At 40.1% G+C, this 25271-nt stretch overlaps 1 protein-coding gene across 11 annotated transcripts in view; it reads left to right on the top strand.

The window, feature by feature from the left end:
• Bnc2 (basonuclin zinc finger protein 2) overlaps positions 1-25271 on the top strand; it is a 401546-nt gene that overhangs the window by 209833 nt on the left and 166442 nt on the right. For 2 of the 11 annotated variants that reach the window (XM_087548059.1, XM_087548064.1), the window contains one exon: positions 9005-9145. The gene's annotated coding sequence lies outside the window, so the exon portion shown is untranslated. 11 annotated transcript variants of the gene reach the window in all.

The raw sequence follows: 25271 nt of genomic DNA, 5'->3' as shown, positions 1-25271 counted from the left end.
ACACAAATGAGGCTTTAACCTCTAGGAAAGGCTCAGTACTACTCATAAATGTACAGTCTTGGCTTTCTTTGAACAGGGACAGAACCAGAACACCAACCTACTGATGTTGATCATTGCTGCAGGGACATCATATGTTAACAAGAGAGAATTTTGCCTTCTTCTCCCAGACAATGGCAATAATCTATAAGTAACTGCTGTTCGTTATGTTGCAGAGGCAAATTGCGCAGAAAATTATGGATAATTTTAAAAAGATGAAATACAGGTGGCTCATCTAAAACAGACTCCAATTAAAACCACATTGTATTAAATAGAGCTTGTTTCAGATAGGCTCTTCTCCATGCTAAATCTGAATGAAGCAACAATGTTAGGTATAATAGCTGGTATCTGGATTTTAATATGATCAGGCTTCAGGGCCCTAATATTACCAGCTGGTATTAAGAAACCAAGTTTCTACAAAACCTGATTATATTGTTTTTCTCTGGAGTGTTGTAGTAGGAATCCTTGAGAACATTGCTTTTATGGGGTACAGGTTTTACACAAATGTCGTTGATACTAAATTTGGGTGTTGTCAAAATTTGTATTATAAATTGTGTGTGTATGTGTGTGTGTATGTGTGTGTGTATGTGTGTGTGTGTGTGTGTGTGTGTGTGTGTGTGTGTGTGTGTGTGTGTGTGCCTGTCATCTTACCAAATGATTTAAATTTGGGATTGAGGTGGTGTATCAGTTCAGGATGGGATGGCAGCCCCCCCCCCCCAGAATAACGGATAGTCAAAAGTGTGGCCAGGAGCTCAGTGCACACAGTTTTGACTTACTTGGGATACTCATTCAAGTAACCTTATCGACTTAATAATTTATCTAAGTTTTGTTTGGCCTTATAATAATGCACAATAGCCAGGGCTTTGACAAAGCAATCTCTTTAAATATAGAGTTCTGTCCATTTGGCACAAATTGATCTGGTAGAGTGACTTAGAAATCTTGGGTCTTTTCCCTCTAGTCTTTCTTTGTTTTCAGAAACATGCATAACCATGGCAGCCTTGGCTGTTTATTTAGGTCACCGCTGTGAGCTGCTAGAGAGGCAAGAGAACTGGGCCGTGCATCTGTCTGTCTGTCTGTCTGTCTGTCTGTCTGTCTGTGTTTGATTCCCCCGAGATCAATGACTACACAGTGTCAACAATTGCAGTGTCTTCAGAGAATGCTCCTTTCAATTAAAAGTAAGATGGCAGAAAGGAGAGGCTAGTGCTTTCCGCTGTAGACGACACCGCAGACAAAGGTGAGGGCAGGTTCTTCTAGAACATGGAACTGTGTGGCTAGAGGGCTTCTTGAGTTTTTATTGAGAAGACAAGGGACTAAAGCTACCTTTATATTTATTGAGCTTTTGGTCCCTTGTGTTCTCCATATGGATGTCCACACATACTCAGGAATATATCCCAAAGGAATTTTGAATGCGTCTCTGGCAGTAAATCCTCTCAGCGCTGGATGCGTTACTGAGTGGCTTCTTAAGCTGACTGTTTTCAGCCATGTTTGAACTAGGGTGCCTACATTCAGCAGATACAGTCCTGCAACGGTCTCCAAGCCTGGGGTGTGTTGTGCAGGGCTGCTGCTGTCATGGGATGGGTGGATGACTATTCAGTGTCAATATGGCTTTTGACTTTGTGGGACTGCTTGGCAGTTAGAAGCTCTATTTAAATAAGGTGTTGCATTTATTAGTAAGGCAAAGATTTAGATCTATGGACCATTAATTATGTAAACTCTGAATTAACAAAGCCTAGCTTGTAGCCCAAATTGTGTAGTATGCTTGGGAATGTAAGTGGTGGGGTGAAGGGAGGAGAGGAAAACACGTGCAGAAGCCTTTCCTGAACTGTTTGATAACAGTGGTTGGATATAAAGCAGTTTCTGATTTTCAAAAACAAAACAAAACAAAAAAAAGCATCCACCCCCCAAAGTCTACATACGTTTTAGTAATGACATTCCGAGTGTGACTTCTAGTGAGAACCAGAGATTTAATTTTTTTAACTCAAAACTTTATATTGATAGAAAATGGGGGGGGGGAGCATTTTTCCCTCATGGAGTTTACGTGAATTTAATACAATTTTACTGCAAATTTACTCTTGATAGCTCTTTTCTCACACAGTGTTGAAGTTTTGAGGGTGCCACTAGTTTACTTTTTTTCTCTCCCCATATTCATTTTAAAACCAAAGAGTATGTAATACTTCAATGCATACAATGCTTGGTAAGCTGTTTTTGCATACTCATGTGTTGTAAACATCCTCCTTGTCATAAAATAACTGTTTTGATGTTTTTTTTCAAGGACTATATCAAAAGTTTGGTTTATAATTGCTTTTCCTTGACAGAGTTGATCTTGTACTTGCATAGGTCAGGTTTGAACTTTCTCTTTTGGAGTCCCATGTAAGGTAGCGGTTGAGTTCTACAGGGATGTTTGAAAAGCATGGTATCTCCCTGTGGATCTGTGTGCTGTTCTTATTTATGGGTAACTGTACTTTCAAACTGGCCTTTCAAACCTGAGTAGGTGTCTGTCATTGCCTTCTCCCACTATGGATGGCGTGGTTCCATCCTCCTGGCTTGAGCCAGCCTCTGTTGATAGATTTGACGAACGCTTGCTTTTGACCAGGCCCTCAGGACATGTTCCCAATGATGAGCACCCGAATTCACTAGGAATGATTCTAAATCCCGAGGGTCAAAGTTTCACTTTATGTGGCAGTTCTTCTTTAAATGGTTCCTTGATGCTAGCTGCATTCAACACAAACAAAAATAGTCAAAGAACTGTGGTGTAAACAAAGAAGATGTAGTGTTATTGTGACGTTTGGATTAGGTTACTGCTGAACCCAGCATCTTTTTGACACAAGCTAAAAATAACGTGTTTGGCTAATTAGGCGATAAAAGCAAACATCAAAGGCAGGCCTTTCCGTTAGACCTACAGTTGCTTCATGTATTTAAAGCACTAGCCAACAAATAAAGCATTCCACCGTTATTGCTAGTTCTTAGTTGAGTCTTAGTGGAAAACAATATTCCTAGGTATTTGTTTTCCTCAGTACGATAATTAGCCTACATAAAAACTACCAATCACCAAATGATGGGGAGGTTTTAACAGCTACTGCCTTGTCACAACAGACACTTAAAAACCATTTCTGTTTTCTCCAGGTAATACATCTAGATTAAGACTGTGGAGTATTTCTTTCCCTTTCAGTAATATTTATTCATGGGAATGCTGTTGCACAGAAAGAAAAAGTGCATGCATGTAAAAATATCTTTGGCTCGTAAGGGAGGTTGTTTTGTTCATTTTTTTCCCATAATGCACTTTAGTTACAAATGAAACTTACTCTTGTGTGAAGGGCAAGTTTATGTGGTAGGAATTCATGCAGTTACTACCGGCATCAGTTGAAAAGTCTCAGCGCTCTCAGTGTGTACTTTCAGGTGTGTGTGTGTGTGTGTGTGTGTGTGTGTGTGTCTGTCTGTCTGTCTGTCTGTCTGTGAGCAGCTGTGTTTAGTGTCATTCCTTGCCCACTCTGTCCACTCACTTATTTAGATACACGTATATAGACCACATTTAGTGGAGACACACGACATGTCCCACATGTGTCTCTGTACGTGTACGTATTTGTGGGTAAGAGGTATTCCTTTTACTGCTTTCTTACAACATTCTGCTTTACAAAGTACCGTTTTCTGAAAACAGTACATTTTTAAGTGTTGTGGGGGTTTTCTCCCTATCTCTGTAGTTCCTGAGACTTTTTCTAAACAAGATGGCTGGCATGTACAGGACAGGGCGGAGGCAGAGCGGCCCGAGCAGGCAGACACACTTATATTGCTGTGGTTTCTCAGTGCAGCTGCTCTCAGATGGGCCAGCCTTTTCGGCACTGGTTCCACTGCCAAAGTGAGACTGTCACACAGCTGGTAGTACTTACTGTACTCGCGGGAAGGTATGTGATTCATTAGTTGGAACCGTATGTTTTTCACCAGTTCTGGTCATGTTTTTGTTAGGATGTGGTAAAAACATAAGCAGAGGGTGAAAGGACAATGGAAGCATGTGACTTGTTAAGGGCTGGCCCCAACCCATTATTAGCTAAATTGTACACCATAAAATGTCCTCTGTACCTCATAAGACAAATGACTTAATTTTTTATTCTTCAGTTGAGGTCATTTAGTCATAAGTAGTAAAAATTATCAACACTAAGCTCTCTTTTTCTTTTTTTTCTTTCTGTAAAGTATCATGATCCATTTAAACCCCAAACTGTAATGCGAAGAGAAGTCATGCAAGTAAAAGATATTAATTCGCTGAAAAATGTCCATGACGGGTGAAGAACTTTTAACTGGAGTGAACTCTTGCTACTGATAAAATATGAGTGTGGTATTGCAGTTAATAAGAAACACTACTAATACCACAGGCTATGTGGAGAACAATAAAAGGGAGCTTCTCTTGTCAACACACGAGCAAGCTTGGTAGAGTTGCATGGGTGGCTGAATGAGACAGTCTCACATATTTCTGTCACTAATAGTGTTGTGCCAGGGTGTTTGCAGTGTTTGCTCCTGGGGTTGTGCAGAGCCTCTGGGGTACACTGCATCACCCCTTGGCCCTTTATTGGGTAATCTTTGAGACTATTTCACACCTGCACAGACTATCCACAGGAGATGTTGTACTGTCTGTACATAGGTATTCGCTTTCAAGTTCACTTCCCTCTAAGTCCTCCCAACACTACTGCTACCTTGGCTCCGCTGTCCTAATCTACTCTTGCAAAGGTGGCATTTTTGAAGCCTTTGTGGGTAGTCTATTGACAGGTTAGGCATCCACCCCGACTCTGTTTTCTAACCGTTTCCTTTTGGAGGTCTGCACCGTTCAGGCCTCAGCACATGTGCTCCTGCAGCTGCAGCACTCCGCAGAATTAGAACCAGGTCTGTCTCTGACAATTAGCTCAACTGGCTACAGCATAAATAAAGGAATGCGCTCAGGGGCTGTAGTCCGTGGCATGGTTTAACAGAGCGTAAAAAGGTGCATCTGTTCCCTGCCCACATTCAGTCACCTCACTGTCACTGGGAAGTTATTGACACAGAGACATGCCTGTGCTGTTTGGTAAACAAGCGGCAGGTATTAAATTAATGGGGCTGCGAGCGTGCGCTAGGCCGCTTTATTAAAAGCTCTGCTTTCTGGACTCACTGCTGGGTCACAAGCCGCCACTCATGGCAGGGGAGACTTCAGCACTTTGTACTTACTTCTAGAGGGGACCGTTGACCTCTGGAAGCCTGATCAGGGAGAAAGGGAGCAGGAGGAAGGTGGCCAGTGAACATTTGCTTCAGATTTAGTAGGCTGAGCAAGAAAGCCGAGGGCAGCACAGAGCTGGGCTGAGGTGTAAATTAGATTTTGGAATCCCGTCCCAAATTGCAGCTGTCATTTGGTTGTTGTTAGTTTCCCTTGCTTTTGTCCCTTAACTCTCCTCATGGCTGCTATTTGATGTGTGTTCTGAAGTGACGAAGGAATATCTGGGAAGTGTATTTTTGGTTACCTATCCTGGGTAGGCGATGAAATTCTGCAATTTACTTGCAGGTCTTTTAGTTAGACATTTGTTATATCTTTGAGCAGTTTTCTGCCTTTTAATTTAATATTTTAATGGTAAAACTATATATATACACACACACATATGTAGTCCATACATGTATGTGTATACATGTGTGTATATGTGTATGTTTATGTATATATGCATGTATATATTTGCATGCATGTATACATATTCATGTGTATATATACATATGTGTATAAATGTTTGCAAATAAATATATGTATGTATTTATACACACACACACACACACATCTAGTCTGTTGCTTTCACTTAGTGATACAATGGTTGCTAAGGTGTGTTTTATCCCAGCTTCAGAATTCTTTGCTAGAATGTCATGTGTAGTGGACTATATTGCCATGATGAGTGGCTCTGTGTTCCCTTTATCCTGTCCTCTTTAAGCATTCAGAAGACATACTGAGGTCTGAAGGCAAATATAAGAGGTCAATTTCTGGTGTGCACATCTGTGCTGAAGAAGCTGTTACTTAAGAAAGCTCTCTGCTTTCTTCCTATGTATGTTTCTTTTTAGGGTCCCAACTATCTGCTCATCCACTAAAAGATGATGTAATGCTAATGGTATCTCACCCACACACAATTTGAAGCAAAAATGATTCCAGTTGGCCGGATTTAATGTGAATGACCAAAAGGCGCTATGCACCATCCACTATATTTGAAGAGTATATCTTGGAATCTCTTTTCTGGCTTCCCAGCCTTTTGGTTCTCATCTGGAGATCTTAAAACTGCACCTGCGTGCATGCTGTCCTGCCCCGGCTTTTACTGCAGACTTCCATTACAGAGTGGTGTCTGGGTGGAGGAGTGGGATGGGAGAGGTGGCAGGCATGCGGAGAGGAAGCATCCGTTTTCATTGTTGGAGAGAGGCTGACACGGGAAAGGAACCCACTGTCTGGACAGTTAGTGATGCCCACGACTCTTTATCTTTGTAACATCTCTGCTGTATGAAGTTTAATAAGGCAGCCGTGCAGGTTTTTAAAAGCCAGTGGACTCCATTTTTCATCTGTGTGCCCCTGCCTTCGCTCCGAGCTGCTTTCACTGCCTATTTCCTTCTCCCCCTTCCTCTTTCCCTCTATCTCAGGGGAGTTCCCTGAGTAGCAGGACTGAAAAAGAGCTGAGGTTTATGTTAGAAGAAATTAAGGTTAATGATCATTGGCTCATTTTCATATTCTGTGGGTGTGGATGCAGTGTAATCAGTGCAGGTGGCCCTGCCAGTTGGGAGTTTTTCTTTGTCATCAAGAAAATAAGGAGAGTGCAGGGATTGAATTACCACAACTATTTCAGGGCTGAACATATTTCATTTCCCTGATCAGGTCTGGTTTAAGGACACAAAGCTGACATTAATTTTATACAAAGAAAGCACAGCATTTTTTTTTGTCTTATAATTTGACTGAATGCATAGGGTAGATGCATGTTCAAATTTAATTCTAGTATAATCTTACAAATAATTCTCTGAAAAGCAAAGGCGTCTTGATTCAGTTTGACAGTTTATGTTTCTGTGCCCAATTACCACTTAGTTATTGAATGTTAAAGAGCTGCCTTCTAAAATGTGCTCTCTGACTGGGCCAATTGGCTTCCCAGCTGCCTGCGATTACATGTGAGGTGCTCCCTTCCAGCTCTTAAAAGGATGTACACATTTGAAGTAGTTGTGTTTAGCAGAGGAAGTGGGGGATTTGGTTAGGAAGTGCTTGCTGGCCTTGAAAAACTATGTCGTGAGCCTTCTAATTTCAGCCACATAAAGACTTCTCTATACAGAAATATTTGTTGGATTAAGACAAAAAAAGGACAAACATAAATGCCCAAACTAGGAAAATAACCTTGACTGAGAAAAAAATTATGACTTCCTTTTGTTTTTGTGTTTTTTATACTACTGATGTTTCTGCAAGGGAAGCGTTCCGGTTAAATACATGGGAGAGGGAGATTTAAAAGTTGGCGAGAGACAATAAAAGTCTCTGAGGAAGAGGGTCCAGCACTCACCATGCATGGCTGGTTTTGCTTTTGTAGCAAAATGTGGCAGTCTGCTCAAGTGGCCTGGTCTGGCGTTTAAGGCACAAGGTTTATTTGGCTGTTCCACCGTGGGTATAATATTAATGATGCTGATGTAAAATTAACTTTTATGTTGTGTGAGCACTTTTTCCTCGCCTCTCCTTTAAAGTGACAGTTTTCTGAAGTGTATTTGCCTAGGTCTGTCGCTACAATGAACATTGATGTCATTTTGCTCGCATTGTGAAACATTTGCTATAATGAAGTGTTTAGGCAAAGTGGAGGTGTTAGGTGGGCTCTGCTTTGGATGGTGTGTGGCATGAATCTACATGCAATTCAATATTCACGACATGGCTGTTCATATAAATACTTGGAGTTATTAACAACACATGAAGAGACCATCCCCAAACATTCTGAGGGCAAGAATGTTTCAGTGGTATATGTAAACCCCTTGCTGTGAAAAAAAAAAAAACCAAAAGATTTAAAAAGATAGTTTAAGAAGTAGAATTGAGAGGTCATACTTTGGAATATTTTAGACAATAAATTTAACATAGTTTAAGAAGATACTGACTAAGCTAAAATGATCAATGGAATGATTTCCAAGTGTCCAGTTTTTGCAAAGGGTGTCCTTGGTTTAGGAAGCATCAGGCAAGCGGGCAGACGTGTGTTTGCTCTTCACTGAATCCTTTCAGCTTACATACTACTGATAGATCTTACACTGACCCCCCGCCGGGTTTTGCTGAATGTCTCTTGACAATAGCTGTTCTCATTGTGACCTGCATGCAGCTCTTACTAGCCCAGAAATTAAGAGCCATGAATCAGTTTAGCATTGCTTTGGTGGTTACCTGTGATATACTAGGAACGCTTACAGAAGCAGGTAGTTGAAGCCAATGTTTTACTTTTCACATAGGTTAAAGAGTAAAAATTAGGTTTAGGGTCAGATCTGCAGTAAAGAAGGGCTTCTTCAAAGGGTCTCTGGGTTGCATTTCAGAGCCAGGGAGTAGCTTAAGGCAGCCTATGGCTTTTCTGCCAACCTGTAGGTGTGGACAGTGCTAGTCTATTCACTCTGTCTGTTGCTCACTTCTGTCTGTTACTGATCCTTGCTTTTGATTGTTTCTTTCAGAAGTCCTTTTGTATGGACACATGACCTATCACAGAGCTCCCAGGCCGCTCTATTCTACTAACTGTATATTAAGTTTGAACTCACTGTGCCAGGACCCTAGCCTGTACCTCGCATTTTCTAATTCTTAGCTTTCGCTTGCTGCAGTCCTGACAAAGTGACATAGCCTACGCAGGGACAGCAACAAGAGGCAGGCAAAATCCATCCCGATCCGCTCTGTTTAACTGGGCATATAAAAATGATCATTGGCATCTGTGACAAGTAGAAGCGCTGATGTTAATTCTCATGAATGCCTCTCGTGATGCTTTACACTGTTCTCTTACAGAATCCTTACTATCTGGTGGCTGACTTGACTACTCTGAGTCGACTGCGGTATATCCATCCGTGGAGTTTTGAATGATTTACATATACAGTGGCATACATCAGCCAGGCCTCCACTTAGCCAAGACAAATGGTTTAGTTTCATGTACGTATATTAAAGGTAGTTAATTTTGGCCCTAAATTGAATATTCTCTTATTTCTCCTTTCATTTATCTGATCCAGGCATTAGATTGACTCAAATCTTCAATATAACCTATATAGCTAAAATGTTTATACCTATCAGATAGCCTGGAGAAGAAAGCTGTATATTCCATTAGCACTCATAAAATAGTAACATAGAATTAAAGACTTAAATGTCACTTGGATTGTTGTTGCTTTGGGGCCTCATCCTTAGTCCTCTTTTCAACAAGTGACCCTGCCAGTCAGTATAAATGTGGGAGCTCCAGGTCCCAGAAGTACCTTCTCTGCAGTTGACTAACCAAGAGCCCTTCACAGAGGTGCTTTATAAAACAGCACACACTTGTAACTGATGCTGTCCGTTTAGCTATTGCTGTGGCTTGTATTTTAAGGAGTGCAGACTCCAAACCGGTGACAGAGCCACCCAATCTTTTTCCTCGGAAGCGTCTTACCAGCAAACTGCAGTCAGATAAACATATGATATTAAACGTGAATTCCTAGTACACACATAAATGTGCATACATACACATGCATACACACACACATTTATACAAGCACAGATGTGGAACTCAGTTTTTTACTTTGTTAATGTGTATCTATTATTCAGGGAATAGATTTTCTTTATTTTATGTGTTAGGTTGGATTATTATCTATGAGGCTTTCTGCGATTTGCATACTTGTTTAGGTGGAAGACACTGAAATTCTGCTGAAAATTTAAGTTATAAAAGTTATCAGAAGAAAATATACACTCTTATGTTAATGGGGTGGTTTGGCTCTCTTTCTAGAGGGCAAATTGATTGTATTCTTAGAGAGAAGGCAAGAGACTGATGGAGGATATTTGACAAGCTCTCAGGGTATAGTAGTAACGCAGCCCTCATAAGACCAATAAACAGATGTAGATTGTTTGCTTATGCATTTTTACTTAACATGGCATGTAAAAATTCTTACTGGTGTAAGTAGTAGATATAAACAATGGGATAGCCAGTATAAATGCTGATAGGATTGTTTTCTGTCTTCAAATCACTTACAACACAGCTCTGTTTGGACTCGCTGCATTTTGAGTCATCATTTATCTTCCTGTGGCTGGACAGTGAAAGTTTACACACTAACCAAGATCTCTTCTACCACAGCGGTGCAACACCTTTTAAAAGGGCAGACCTAGAGTTTTAAGTCCTTGTTTTGGTTCATGTGGGAGACCTTTGACTCAGATGCACAAGGGAGGAAATAATTGAGCCCTTGGGGTAACAAGTCTTCGGTAGAGGCATATTCTGATTTTTTTTCCCTCGCCAACATTTTTGATTCTTCAGTAAAGTAAATATTCTTAAATAATTTGTTACTTTCGTCCTAACTTCACTCACCTAGGAAGCCATGCTGTCTCAGTCAGCTAGCCACAGACACATTGCAGGCAGTGTTATAGGAGAAGATAATGTCTTCCTCCGCTTCTCTTTTTAGAGATTGAAGGCAGTATACCCTGGCGCTGCCCTGGGCTAAGGCTGTCCACCATCTGTGTAAGGAATTCACAATCCCAGACAAAAGAAATTGGCAAAGTCCTCCTCTGTCTGCTCTCCAGATTCTCTAGATAGCCATAAAACACCTGGACAAAATCAGCAGGTGATGGCAAGAGAAAGAGAATGATCAGTCACAGGCGTCCTTGAAGCCTTTGAACATTACTTATGGCCTGGACGTGGCTGTCACCAGGCACAGTTTGATCTTGGGTGAGTTTTCTGGAAGAGCTTTATTCTCTGGCTCTGTGACAACAGCAGAACCAAATAATACCGCGGCTAGGAGAAAGGAGAGGAGAGCTAGGGCTTGCCTGCCTCGAGGTATGCGGTTCTAAGTGGTAGCACCTCGATGTGTATAAGAAACAAGTAAGATTGTTACATGCAAAAGTGTGCTGTTCAGAACACAAGTCTTAGGACAACCCCCTAGAGGAGTTAAAGTAGCCTCTTACCCACTTAGAATTCATGGATTCTTTTAAATGGTAGGTGCTTGATTGACATTGTTCATATGCTACATTCATAAAGACAGTTTAAAACCTACTTTCCGGACTTACAGGGGAGACAGAGAGTTGGCGTTAAGGAATTTACTGGCGTTTAAAGTATTTCTTGTTATGACGTATGGAGCTTCCGTATAGCTATTGTTCCTAGAACTTCTCTGTATGTGTTTCAGAGGAGGGCGAATGTAACATTAGAATCCTCAGAAAAGTTATGCAAGTATATTTTCTGACATTTTTCCTGTTATGTGCTATGGTTTTTGGTTAATCTCTTTTGTTCTGTTTTGATGCTATGTCTGTAGTGCTTAGCAGACACTAAGACATCATGTGAGTCACTGCAGTTCTGTGGCACTATTATGTGGAATCAGAATTGCCTATCACAGCGTTTAGTAAGGACAAGTCTGTTTTTAATGGGTCAGGAATTGCGCCGTAAAAGATAATTCTTGGACCAGTAGAAACTCTGAGCAAAGTCCTTTGGTTGTTGTCGTCAGTCAGGAAGTTAGAGTTTAATTTGGTGGTACTTAAGCTGTTTGCCCCTGCCACTTTAATGGTTGCATTTTAGTTATGCCTCTTATTTCCAGAGAGAGGGAGAGAGCAAGAGGGAGAGAGAGACAGGGCTGAACCAAAGCAGAAGCTACAGTAATTCAAAATTAGCCTCTTTTGCTTTGGCTCCATCCACAAATAAACGCCCCTTTTCATATAAATGGCGTCAAGCTTCATTGAATTTAACTCTGTCTTGTTAAGTACATTAATGCTGTGTTCTGTCATTCATTACATGAGAATTAGTTGTGTATTACAAAGCAGGGGTTTTTGTTTGGAGCCTGATCTTCATGGAAGAAGGCCGTACATGGTTGAGTTCCCTGTGAGCCTCGAAGACTGGTCTTGTTTATCTGTAACTTGTACACTACCATATGCATCAGGCAAAATGTGGATTGCACTGTTGGGCGGCCCACCTTCCTATAAACAAGAAAGCATAAAAAGAACACTTATCACCTTCCCTCTTGAAAATCCCTTTCCCTCCATGTATTTTGTCACACTTTTTAAAGTGATCTATACAGTGTCCTTAGAGTGTGTTACAGAAAGTGTTAATATCTTAGAGCAGCAGTAATAATAATCCTTTTACTCAGGGTAATCATGTGCTAATCCTCTGGTAAGTCAGAAGTATTAGATCATTTGAAATTCATTGTGTCAGCTCAGTTGAAATAACTGGTATGGTGCTATAAACATTTAGGGAAAGGGAGTCTTTGAACCCAAATAATAATGTCAAAAAGTTTGTTAGTATTACATTCTCATGTTTAAGGGTTTCATAAGCTCAACCCACAGACAAGAGCATTTTAGTTTACATTGGTATGTAATATATTATTTTAACTGAAGGCTTATTTTTATTTTGTTATTTGGGGAAAGTTTCTTGGCCTCTGGCACTTAGGGGACTTGAGTTTTATGGTACAGTTTTCACTTTGTGATCACTGGAAGCCTAGTGTGCCAGAGTTGCTTTTTTTTCCTCCCTCCTTCCTTTTTTTCTTTTTAATTCTTCTTTTCTAAATAAAGCTTTATTGTTTGTTTAAAGCAGAATCCTGGCTTGAATTTTCTCTTTGCTCTCCTATTGCCTATTCTTAGAACAAACACTGATGCTACATATACGTACTTATTTTATTGTGAAATTTTTAATGGAGAGGTTTTGTTTCAAGTTTCCCTGCTTTGCTTCTGAGCAGAACTGCCCCTTTGCTGTTTTTTCTTTGTGTGTGTGTGTGTGTGTGTGTGTGTGTGTGTGTGTGTGTGTGTTCAGTTGAATGATTCTCTTCCCTTCTCATTCATAGCCACAGTAGAATGAGAATCCTTTAGATAAGATTCTTTATTACTGTTAACTTTGTGCCCAACACATAGTACATATTTTTAAAATACTTTTGAATTGCTTCACTTACAGAAAGCTGGAAATTTTGGTGAATTAAGTAAAGTCATTGCTATGACAGTAAATGAATAATTTTGGTGATGAATCACTCCAATTTCTTTTTTATGACGCTGTAAATGCCCCCTAACCCCCAATCCCTGCAGCCTCAACAAAGTTTGACTGTGGTTGCTGCATGAGACCTGAAGCTACTTGTATGGTAACACTTGGGTATTAACTTGTTGACATTGGGATATAGCTGCGGCAAGCGCCAGCCATTTAATTGATTATCTAGAGTTCTAAACTTCACTTAGAAGATGGGCAGCCAAGTCTCTTGAAGCTTGCCTTTGACTTGTAGTTTGGAAGAATTTGTAGATTTTTCTATGACTGTGTCTATTAAATGCCACGATACGATTGGGGTTTGCAGATCTTCTTACCGAGTGCACATGGTTAAAGAGAGCCCTGCACAGTGTGCTAGATGCTACCTCAGGACCCACCATGCTGCTCATGACTTACTTGCCCCATGTCCTCCTAAGAACAGATTTCAGCAATAAGATGGTTTATCCTGTAGCAACCAGAATGTAGGATAGCTTTCTCTGTGCTGTTACAGAAATAACTGAGCTCTACATAGAAGTGCTGGAGAACTAAAGCCTGGACTGAGCACCAGTGTCATTAAATGCAACTTGAGCATTTTCAGGGATACCTCAGCTGAGAGAATAAGGCTGCCAGATGGTCTGGTTTAAATCACAGAGACACTGTGGCCAACTGCAGACTCAACCTCGCGTGGCCCCAGACATCTCACAGTTTTGCATGGCAGAGAAAGGTTCAGGATGCCAATATTCCAGACATTGGCATCACTGAGGAAGAGGTAGAATTCTACTGGGCATGGCCTGGAGATCATAGAGGTCATTCTTTATATACCCGTCATAAGGGAGCCTGGCTCAGAATGGGCAGGATGGACAGTTACCTTTGGTTACTGTAAATGACTATTTAGAGATTAGTTGAGGTGTTATGACTTTCCCAGGATCACGGAGAAGGATAGCATGGCACAGTGACAAAAGAGCTTGGCTATTTACCTGTAAATCCTGTTCCTACCGTTTGTTCCATCCTGCCAGGTCATGGCTATAAGAACTGCGTGTCCAAGGACCTCATTCAGGAAGTAGATTTTGTATCAGCTATGATCAGCTATGATTTCTATACTATAAGTTAGTTATGGAGAATGAATGCAGTGCCTAGAACTGTGACTGAATAGGTAAGGATCTCATGTATGTTTGAGCCATAGAGAAGACTGGACACTAAGAACATTGTGAAAAGCTACCAGTTAAAGCAGTCCTCAGTAAAGCAGGCTGCTGGAACACTCTCTGGTAAGCAGGGTGGCAGAAACCACCTTTGTGCCTTTGATGAAGACCTTCCATTTATGTTCTTATGGTGTGCACTCAAAATCCCAGGTGAGCTCAGCTCTCTCCATCTGCACTGAGGAATAAATAGCTCTGTGGGGCTGTGCGTTGTGCATCCCTGGGGGTGACCTCTACTTTCATTGAGAAGTAGGGCTGTTGTCGTAGTGCTTTCTATGGTGTTCTTTTTGTATCTCTGTCAGCAATATATTCTTTCTCTCTTTTCCTCCTGTCTTTTTGGAACCAAGGTCTTCCAACTATGTAGCCCTTGCTGGCCTGGAACTGACGTTGTAGACTAGGCTGGCCTGAAACTCACAGGGAACAACTTGTTTCTGCCTCCTGAGGACTAGGATTAAAAAGCATGCAGCACCGTACCCAGCCAGTGATAACTTCTTTTGAAATACAATTCCTCAGAGAAAGCTGCTTTTATTTCAAAAACCAAAATGGTTTGCTTTCAGCTTGCACCTTGCTGAGAATATCTATCGCATCATCAGTTTTAGTTCTTCAGAGCTTATTTCTTTGGGGAGGAGGAAGGGAGCTTACAGAATAAGATCCTAATATTGACTGCAGTGCCAAGATTAGAGGAGACTTTACAAGTAGACTGAAATTTGCATTTGTCAGTGATTTTCATGATTGTGTATAAGTGTCCATTTTCTCAAAGTCATTGTGTGATTGTCAGAATATGACTACAGAGCTTTCAACACTGCAATTTAAACCTATAACAGGTCATGTGTTAATAATTTTAAGAACCGGATTTCTATTTCCCTATGCTTCCTGAACGATGTAGTAACATTTCTATCGGTAACAACTGAAGAATGGCTTCAGACAGAGGCAAAGAGCACGAGTTCATGTGCCAGGAGTGCTTCCTAAACATGTCCCATGCCTTCCAGGAGGCCCTTTAAGGTATGACTAAAAACATTAGGAATGATCATAGTAGTCAGATTAGCCAGGTGAGTTGGCATTGTCTTGGTGCAGTAGAATGGATAATAATGGAATCGAGCTATCAGAATTGGTTTTCAGTACTAGGTTTTCCGTCGACCAGACATGAGACCTTCAGTATCTCTGATGCTTTCTTGCTTATGTGCAGAGAGAAGTGGTGATGAGAGTCCAAGTACATAAATTATTCCCTTGAAGAAGGAAAGGTATCCCTTCCCATGCGTCCTTCTAAGATCTTGGCCGGGGGCCCCCATTAGGAAAAAGCAGATCAGGAAGAAAAACGTGTCCACGGGTTCGAAGTCTGACTTGTACCTGATAAAAAGTATTTTTATAATGAAATGAAGTCCTAAAAGGACAATGAAGACTGGGTGGGTTTTACTAGGCTTGATGATGCATAGAGAGTTGGTGGAAAATGAACAAAGAAGACTGTGGATAAGAGGAGTCAGCTGAAAGAAACAGCAAAGCATGCCCTGCCGTTAAACCCCTCCGGTTAAGTGCACAGCCTAGAATCTGCTTCAGGGAAGGGGACGCAGGAATGGCAGAACGCTCTTGACTGGGTGGTTCCTCAGATTCCTTCATCCTAAAAGATGTGTCATGGCAATGCGGTATATATGGGACTGTGCTTCCTGACCAACATTACCATGGATGTAAAATTATAGTCTGTGCTCTGGCTTCCATAAGAGTTTGAGAATTGATGTCAAGGTTGTCATTATTATTGGAGGCAAAATTATTAACCTCCTACATTACTAAAGAGCTTCTCCAAGCATTCATTAAGGGTAATGGTTGTGTTGGTCATGTCGAATGCTCTTTCTTACGTGCAGTCATCCTTGTTAGTGAACATGGCTTAGCTAGTAGTAGAATGTGTTTACAGAGCTTTTAGTTTAGTTCCATTCATCCGTCATCTGTTCACAATCCATCTGTCATCCATCTTCCGTCTATGATTCATCATCCATCCATCATCTTTTTTTTCGTGTGGGACAGTGACATGGATGGTTTTCAGTTATGGTATTGGGGACATTTGGTGATTTTGGTTGTATGCAGAGAGACGTTGTGGTGAGAGTTCAATTAGTTCACATACATAAAATATTCTATTGGAAAAGGAAAGTGATCCCTTGATGTTTGGTGTTTTCTTCAATCTCTCTCTACCTTATTGTTTGAGAAAAGTTCTCTCCCTGGATCTGATACTCAGTTCAGCAAGGTTGGCTGACCACTGAACTCTGAGAATCTGCAAGCTTCAGGTTCCAATCCCACCCCAGGGCTGGGGTTACAGATAAGCAGAACCTGGCCGTGCACTTTATGTGGGTGCGTGGACCCAAACTCATCTTTATGCTTGTGTAGCAAAGACATTACTAAGCCATCTGCCCAGCCCCGAAATAGGGTGGATTCTTTGAATTCTTACCTTTAATCTAAACGGACGTTTTCCAAGTTTTCGTTGTTTTAAAGCGCGGCCATCACTGCAAATGGAGTGTGGAATGGACGCATCTGTTTCCGCCTGGTTATTCTGTGCTGAGCACAGTGCCGGATGTCAGAGGCTGGGAAGAAGAGCTCACCGTCCTCTGTATCAGGACATTCAGAATTAATATTCAGGAAAGATATCTTGAGTTTTACAGTAACCAGTTGTTTATCTAGGATTCACCCTCTTGCCTGTCCCCTGATATGACCGTTTAGTCTTCTCTGAATTTTGTAGTGATCAACTTTAACATGCAGGCTTCAGTTTCCAGCATCAGTGTGTAGGATGTAAGACCTACCATGATTGTGTTTTCAGCCTTTTTCACTAGGCTTACACTTAGGGTACCTGATTCAGAAAACAGAATCTATGTCTTTTTTGAGGACGTTTTTTCCATAAGACACTATATTCTACTATTTTCCCTTAGGTGACTTGTCTTTTTTGTTGTTGTTAATTCAACTATTATGTGACACCACCTGGACAGTCAGTTGTACATACGTTTTCTGAAGTGTGATACACTTTGTACAACTCTGCGTTATTATATAACAGACCCAGATGAAGCCTACACCTGCACAGTTGGGACTGTCACAGTCACAGTCTTCTAAGTTACAATTGAATTCAGGGATACATATTCTGCAGCCATAGCTGAGCCCAACCTCTGGTAGCATCTAGGCACCTCCACCTTATGTTGATTAACTATTATTCATGTGTAAAATAGCTAGGGACACTTGTAAAGTGGAAGGACTTATAATCTAAGTAGTGGGAGGAATGGTATTACTGATGTCCTTTGTGTGTCTGTTTGGTTGCTAAAGCGCTTCTCTCCTGAGGACCTGCACAGCCGTGGGATGGTCCGCTCCTGCCATTGCTCCTGGGTTTTAATAATATCCTTTGCTGTGATGATTATTTATTTATTTTTGAATTTAGAATGTTTTTAGGTATAAGGTCTCTGGTTCCAGGATTAGAATGGAATTGTTTAGTCTTTATGGTACAACGTTGGTTCCTAGTCAGTTATAACAGGCTCCCGATTATGTCTTTAATATAATGCATTATTTCTTCCATGTGTGATCCATATTTTAACACTGGAAAAGTATATTAGATAGATTTATATGCAATGGGCACTGTAAGCATTGTATTGGACATATTCTTGGATATTCTTAGTATTTTTTTATGTCTCGCAGTTTGAAATGTCATTTTTATTTTTAGTTTAGTCTTGCAGAATACCTTTCCCATAAGTGAAAGAGGTTTTTCTTTTTCCTCCTGTCATCTGATAACTGAATCATCTGAAATCACAGACAAGAGTTAGATTGATAGGATAAAAGTCTTACAAGATCATGATTTGTATGAGGACATGGCATGAAAAGTGGACGCCCAATAACCTGATGTGAACTCGAAGCTTAAATTCCCAAATCATCACCTACTTTTTCAGGAAAAAGTAGGTGATGTTTACAGTAGACGAGTGGGTCAGTAGAACAAACAAGAGTCACAGTGTTTCGGGTTCTGGTCTTTCTAAGTTACGTGTTCCTGAGATGCAGCCTATGGCTGTCTTACCTGTATACCATTGATAATACATATCTCTTTGGATGACATTCATTCCCCATCTTGACATGTTGATTTCAATTAAATTCCTTTTGCATAAATGCTGATGGCCCAAGTGAAAGGTCTCTTTGAGGAAGGACTGTCAAGTAAAACAAGATAAGATCTCTGACCTCGAAGACCTTGAGTCAGCCCCTCTTCAGAGTCTGTCTATCCTCCATGGGACTCTTTCCCTGAGCCTTTCTTACACCCCAGAGAAGCCTCCTCTCTGAATTCCGTTTATCTCTTTCTTGTCACATTGACCACATTCCACTTAATATTTACATGTACTTAAAGTTGACTCTGTGCATGAGTGTTTATTCCTTGAGGACACACACATGCTTACAAATCAGGGTTTCGAATTCTACTGTTCACGTAGTACGTTTTTCAGGACTATCTTTTGAGCCATCCATGAAGGTACAAGACTAAGATTTCTACATAAAAATTTTTAGGGGACTCTTGTCATGTTAATATTTTTACTTCTTACTCTGTATAGTTAGAAGGATTTTATTTTCAATCCCTGGCATTATTACAATGAAGTAAAATAGAAATTCAGTCTAACTTTAAGTACAAGGAACGTGACTGGGGAGTGGGAAACAGTAGGAGATGGTTTAGTGTACACAGTCCTCCATCAGAAGGCAGACACTTAATCTCAGGAAACAGCCTAATGAATATGAACACTTGGAAAATTAGTTGCCCATTTCATTAATTGTTTATTTGTGAATGAAAGGGGCTAGTCAGGCTGGACAATTGCTTGGTTTCTGGAAATTGGTATACTAAACTATCTCCAGATGTTGGGAGAAAGCAAGACATCCACATTTTATTGTGTGTAACATATTGTTACACAATTCATAATTTGAGCCTGGATTTTTTAGCTTCTGTTTTCTTAGCACTTCATTTTATTTTGGTGTTAGATTTCTCTTCTCCTTTTTCAAACTCAACTATTAAAACAAACGGAAATATTCAATACTGTACTTTCGCTGAAGTTATGCGGTCTAGGTTTAAAAACACTGGACTTGCTTTTGTGTGGAGAAAAATTTTTCTTCTTTGGTGGGACTATTTACATAACGAACATAAGTGTATATATGGAGTTTGAAAGTTGGATTAACTTCAATCAATAGTTGCCCTTAGTAGGCACTTTAAAATCTAACTTAACTTTTATTTCAGGGAATTCAACAAAGATTCCTTAGTAAAAGTTTGTTGACATGATTTTATGCTGTTCTTTCAAGTTACTAATTACTAAATCCTAAACAAAATCAAACCAAAACCAGCAGCTGCAGCAGCAAGCTGTAGATGTCATGTATCACCAGCATGTAGAGTGAAGATGTCCTCGCCTTGCTTTCCTGTCTTTATTCAGTCATTGAAATGATAGCCCCACTGCGAAGCACTATCAACCCCACCTTCCAGTGACAGGTATTCCAACCTTCCTCTGAAGCTACTTGGGAGTCTTGGTTTTGATGGATAACCAAACCAAAGCAGTGCGGTGAATGTAAAGAGTTGGATCTTGCCATGTCACTTAAAAATGGCATCTGTGCTGCCGTCTGCTTTACAGCTATTTTCCAGATAATTCGAATTATCAGAAGGAAATCCTTCAGGTCTCTTAGGAAAACTGACCTACGTTCCTCTCTTTCCATCTGTGCGCCGTAGCTGCGACTCAGGCGTGGAAGCCTTGACTAAAATCTCTAGAAGGGCAATTGATAATATCTTCTCTTCATGTTGTGACAAATATATTTAGGCTGCACTTTGTTAGCATAATTCTGCACAGCCACAGACATATTGGACATATTAGAGCATAGAATTAGAACCAGTGTCTGAGCATCCCAGTGTCCTCTTGGACTGTTTTTCTTTTTTACCTTTTTGACAAGGATCTGGATAATTGCTTCAGCAAATGAACTGCTGTGTTCAGTCTGTTTCTATAATTTCATACATTGTTTGCATGAGAAAACTCCCTGAGTTAATATTTCAAAAATATTTCAAAAAAAGTCACACTGTAATTATAGGAGGTGCATCAGTTTTTAAAACCTATGGCAGAAGTGTCAGTGGAACTGACAGCCACTTCTCCCTTGTTCTGTCATAACAAATTATAACCCTTTAAAGTATGAGTAGGCAGGTCTGCCCTGCCTACCTCATCTTTGAAATGGGTCTGTACTCAATGACTGAGCCCGTGTGTGATGGCAGCCCCCGGGAAAGACTCTTGCACTTCAGAGCTTTGATGTCCTTGCACTCTCCAGTGAGGAGAGCTGAAATGGCTTGCATTTGAGTGAGAGTCGAGGGGAACAGAAAGTGGCCAAATCATTTAAAAGCAGGTTGAATGTTTATTTTTTCTAATTCTATATGGTAGCATGCTCTTTGTTTCTAACTAAATCCTGTTGAATAATTAGGTATTTTTTTCAATGAGAAATACAGGAATAGTTTTATTTTGTCTTCCATTTCTGTGTTCTTAGAAAGCTGATAAATGATCCTCATGGAACTATTTTGTTCATGTCTCACAGTAGTCTACCCCTCACTCTCACACCGTAGTCAGCTTTCTTCTCATACATAAATTGTTGGGAACTTCAGATTTCTTCTGGGGGTGTTTAGGAAAGATGTAACTCATTGGCCATTCTTTTCAACGTGTAGTGGATCTAATTATTGTGGTGCATCTGGCAGGCATGAAAACCGTTAGACAAGCAAAGAGGGCTCCCAAATGCCACTGCACGAGTGTAATTTAAAATGCTTCAGATTCAGCACATCCTTCTTCAGTTATCTCCTCATGCGTTGTCCCATTCTGCTGTGGCTCCATGGCAGCCTTGGTCTTTCCCAACCCCCATCCCTCATTGCTGTACCGGGCGAGAGCTGTATTATGCACCTATGTCTTTCTGGTAGAATTAGTGGGGATAAAAGTTTTATTTACTCATAATACATAAGAGACTCAAATGATGTTCTGCTAAGGGTAAAGTTGAGGTTATTTGGTGTCATATGAACAACAGACAGAGAGCTGAGAACCATAAGAACATGACAAAGCCAAGCCTGTTTTTTCTTCTCCTTAGTTCAGTTAAGACTGAGGATAGTGAGACACCAGAGTCCTGAGGAACAAGGATAAATAAGAGAAAGTCAGGCATGGGATTCGGATTCATGGCCTAATGGAGCAATGGAGAAAAGGCTTATTTCTATGAAAAGGGAAGAGCATGGGTCCTCTTGGGACTGCAACAGAAAACAGTTTGCAGGATTAGTTTCAGGCAGTAGCCTGAGTAGAAATGTGCTGTAAAGTATAAACTCTTGGCTAGACACTGCAGTCCTGGAGGCAGAATGCAGTGGTAAAGAAAAACATTTCCCTGTTTCCATAAAGACAAAGGGATAAGTACTGTTTCCTTCATATGGTCGACATGGTTTGGACACTTACTTCTGGGTGATCATACTTAGTTTTTCAGTTGAAATACATCCTTTTTGTCCTACCACAGTGAAGTTGACTTTAACCTGTGTCCCTTTTTACTCCTTCATCAGTGAAGCAAAACTAGGTTAAGAGATGTCTTCTCTGTAGATCATAGCATCCTATGTACACCCCATTTGCTGTAAGTCACCTTCTACCTTACAGGTTAAGATTCTGCAGTATGCTATCCACCCCACACTTTCTATCTCTGATCCCTGGCACAGAGTAAGCATTTAGAGAATATTTGTTTAATTTATAATTTCGTGCCTGTCATTTGTACTGTAAAAGTTCCTAAAGCTGGTCAACTGTGGCTCTGAAAGGCCCCTTGGCTGGTCACTACCTGCCAGTTTTGAGTAGAGTAGCCATACCTGGTTTGTCCTGTCCCACTCAGATAGTTGGGATCAACTGCTTCACTCTTCAGGATGTGTTCCAGGCACCAAAGAAACAGTTCACAAATCTCTCCCTTGAACAGGAGACAAGAACTAAGTTGAGGGGCTGGAGTGATGACTCAGTGGTTAAGAACACTGACTACTCTGCCAGAGGTTCAACTCCTAGTATCCAACCTGGCAGCTTACAACTGTCTGTAACTCCAGTATCTGACTCCCTCACATGTACCTACAAATTTCCATAAAATAAAAGTAAATTACTGAAAAAAAAGAAAGGCAGGTTGGGAATAAACTATGTAAGCAAAGCAAGTCCAGCACTTGCCTTCATTATGTAAACATTACTGTAAATCATCTAAATGTATCATTCTGAGAAAACCTGGGACGTGTTAAACGTCTTTCACATGATAACAGGAAATTGAATGGAGTTTGATCTCGCGTCCACACATTAGTGAGTAACAGCACGTAAATGACAGATTTGGAAGTCGTAATTCACTCTTTATGTTTCCTGACCCTTTCCAAGTTTCCTCACGGAACCAGCTTATACATCAAGTGCTGGGAGTAGTTCAAAATGTTTAAACAGCATGTCTAGAAACTATATATTGCTCATATCAAAAATGTTATTTCAGTCTTATCTAGAAGGAGGATTAGAGGTCATCACAATGACTTTGTCTACCATTTGATCTTCTGCCATCCTTGGTGGCTCTTTGTATAGAGTATCTCTCATGAATGGGGAAAACTGTGTGAATGCAGTTGCTACAAGTGCAGAATAGAGGGTCTGAAAAGATAAATAATTCACAAATAGCACATAAGGAAGCCTTTTCTGCCCACAGAACATGGATGTTGAGGCAAGATTTAGTTAAACAAAACTCTTCACACTTTTTTGGCCTGCCTTCTTCCAGTGTGAATTAATTGTCTCAAGACTCTTGATGTCTTTGCTCAGAGTGAAGATAGCTGTGTAGTCTCTCCTGACAAGGTGGCCAGCTCATGTCATGAGGCTTTCGATAGCAGGAAGTACAGTAGTCATCAGGATAAGTCTGAGTGTCCTAGGAGTATTGATTAAGTGATTAAGAACATTTACACACATGACTCATTGACAGGAGGCAGAGTGGTTTGGCTCATTTTGTGTTTCTCAAAAGGGTTAATTTTGTTAATCTGTGAATTGGGCTGTCATAGTTTGTGATTGGAGCACCAGGAGGCTTTCCATCTGGAGGACTAGCCTGCCTAGACAACTTAGGGAAACTCCTTGGGATTTCAACAGGACTTCAGGAGATGCAATCTGGGGACTCAGGCAGCTTCTAGGGTCATACCTGAACATCTTGGCCCACTGAAGATCTCAACAGAGTTCTTGGTTTCTATGCATTTTTAATTTTAAGAACACTGGTAATGTAAGAAAGCCCAAAGGATTATTTTAGCTTTAAAAGTTTATTTTGTGAAGATACAAAAATTGACTGCTTACACTGAAGTGCAGCCTTTATACAATGCCTGTGTTTAGACCCGAACTTGTTTCAAACAGGGCTGCTAAGTTGAAATGGTCACAGCTAATTTCAGGAGTATGGACTGGTCCTGTGGTCCTTTCAGTGTCAGCTTATGGAAACTCAGCTCTTAGTAATGTTCTTCATTTCCACTTCCTGTTTGTGCTTTCTCTGCTCTTGATGTCTGAGCTACTTCATCAAATCCACATTTTTTATTTCCTGCCTTCCCCTTTCTAACCAATATGGTGCCATCTTTGCTAGAGTGGTCTTTCTTCTATTAACTTTGAAAATTAAAAGTCTTAAAATTATTATTTCTACTTTCTTGGACTTTTGTTTTCCAGCATATTTCTTTAACACTTTGTTTGATTAAATTAACACTGTATTTTTTGTAATCGTAATTATTTGATCAATTAACATTGATACATTAGCATATGTGTTAACGACACACATAATTGGTTAGGATCTAAAAATATGTCCATCAATGGAGGCGTAAGATGCGTCCTTCCATTCTAGTGTTGGATATTACAGATAGATTATTTTTTTAAACAACTTCTGGAAAGGTTGAGGTCATGTCATTAATTATATTAATTATAATCCAGATTTACAAATTTAGGTTTTATATGGCTGTTTTTTTTGTCATATACTTAGTTTCTTCTTTTCATATCCTTCATTCTTTGTCTATTCTAACTTTGGGTTCCCTCTGGCAGCAAAATAAAATTCTTTTCAAGAGGAATACATATAGTTTTTGACTTCCAATGGTTTGGGGGCAAAAAGGCTATAAAACAGAGACTACAGACTGGGTTAGACTAAGAGTTACAAATACTGGCTCTGCTTGAGAAAGTGGGCTCTCCCCTTGTTCTTCTCCCCCATGTAACTGAAGTGATGATAGAGCGATGCCCTCCTAATAATGCTTTGAATCCGGAATAAAGGGGATTTTTAGAGTGTTCAGTACAGTGAGCATTTTATGTCAAAGACAACTTGTCCAGCATTAGTAAACTAAGTCCGCAGACAATAGATAATATATGGAAAAATATAAAGATTAGATTCAATCTTGGAGTAGATATTTCTTATCATTCTTTTTACTATCTATAGCTGCTGTGTTCTGTTCATATAACAGGTTTTACTGTGTTTCACAGAAGCAGAGCATTGTACTATTTTGAGATAATGACTTGTTCTCTTAGGAGATTGACAGGGTGGTTAGATAGGTAATACTGATGTTTACTTTAAGGAAGTTCATGCTCTGTTCTTCCTAAGGAGAGGCATCATTTGATACGTAGCCTTGTTATTATACTGAAACAAACACATCAAAACAGACTGACACTCAGAAGTATTCTTGGCTCTTACTTGTCAAGGTGTTTTGTTTATTGAGATAAAATTCACGTCACACAAAATTTACCATTTAAACTATTTTAAAGTATGCATCTCAGTATTACATTTCAGCACATTTATAAAATTTTCCAGCTATTACCACAAGATCTTGTAAAATTAAAAATTACTTATATTAATAAAAATATATGAAATTTTCTTCGCATTCAAGGTATTTTAAAACTTTTTAAAATTTATTTTAAAACTTTTTAAAATTTATTTTAAAACTTTTTAA

Source organism: Rattus norvegicus, chromosome 5 (assembly GCF_021556685.1).
Source record: "Rattus norvegicus strain SHRSP/BbbUtx chromosome 5, alternate assembly SHRSP_T2T, whole genome shotgun sequence".
NCBI classification, from domain to species: Eukaryota; Metazoa; Chordata; class Mammalia; order Rodentia; family Muridae; genus Rattus; species Rattus norvegicus.
Note: the sequence above shows the minus strand (reverse complement) of the source record. Positions and strands in the feature narration are given on the sequence as shown.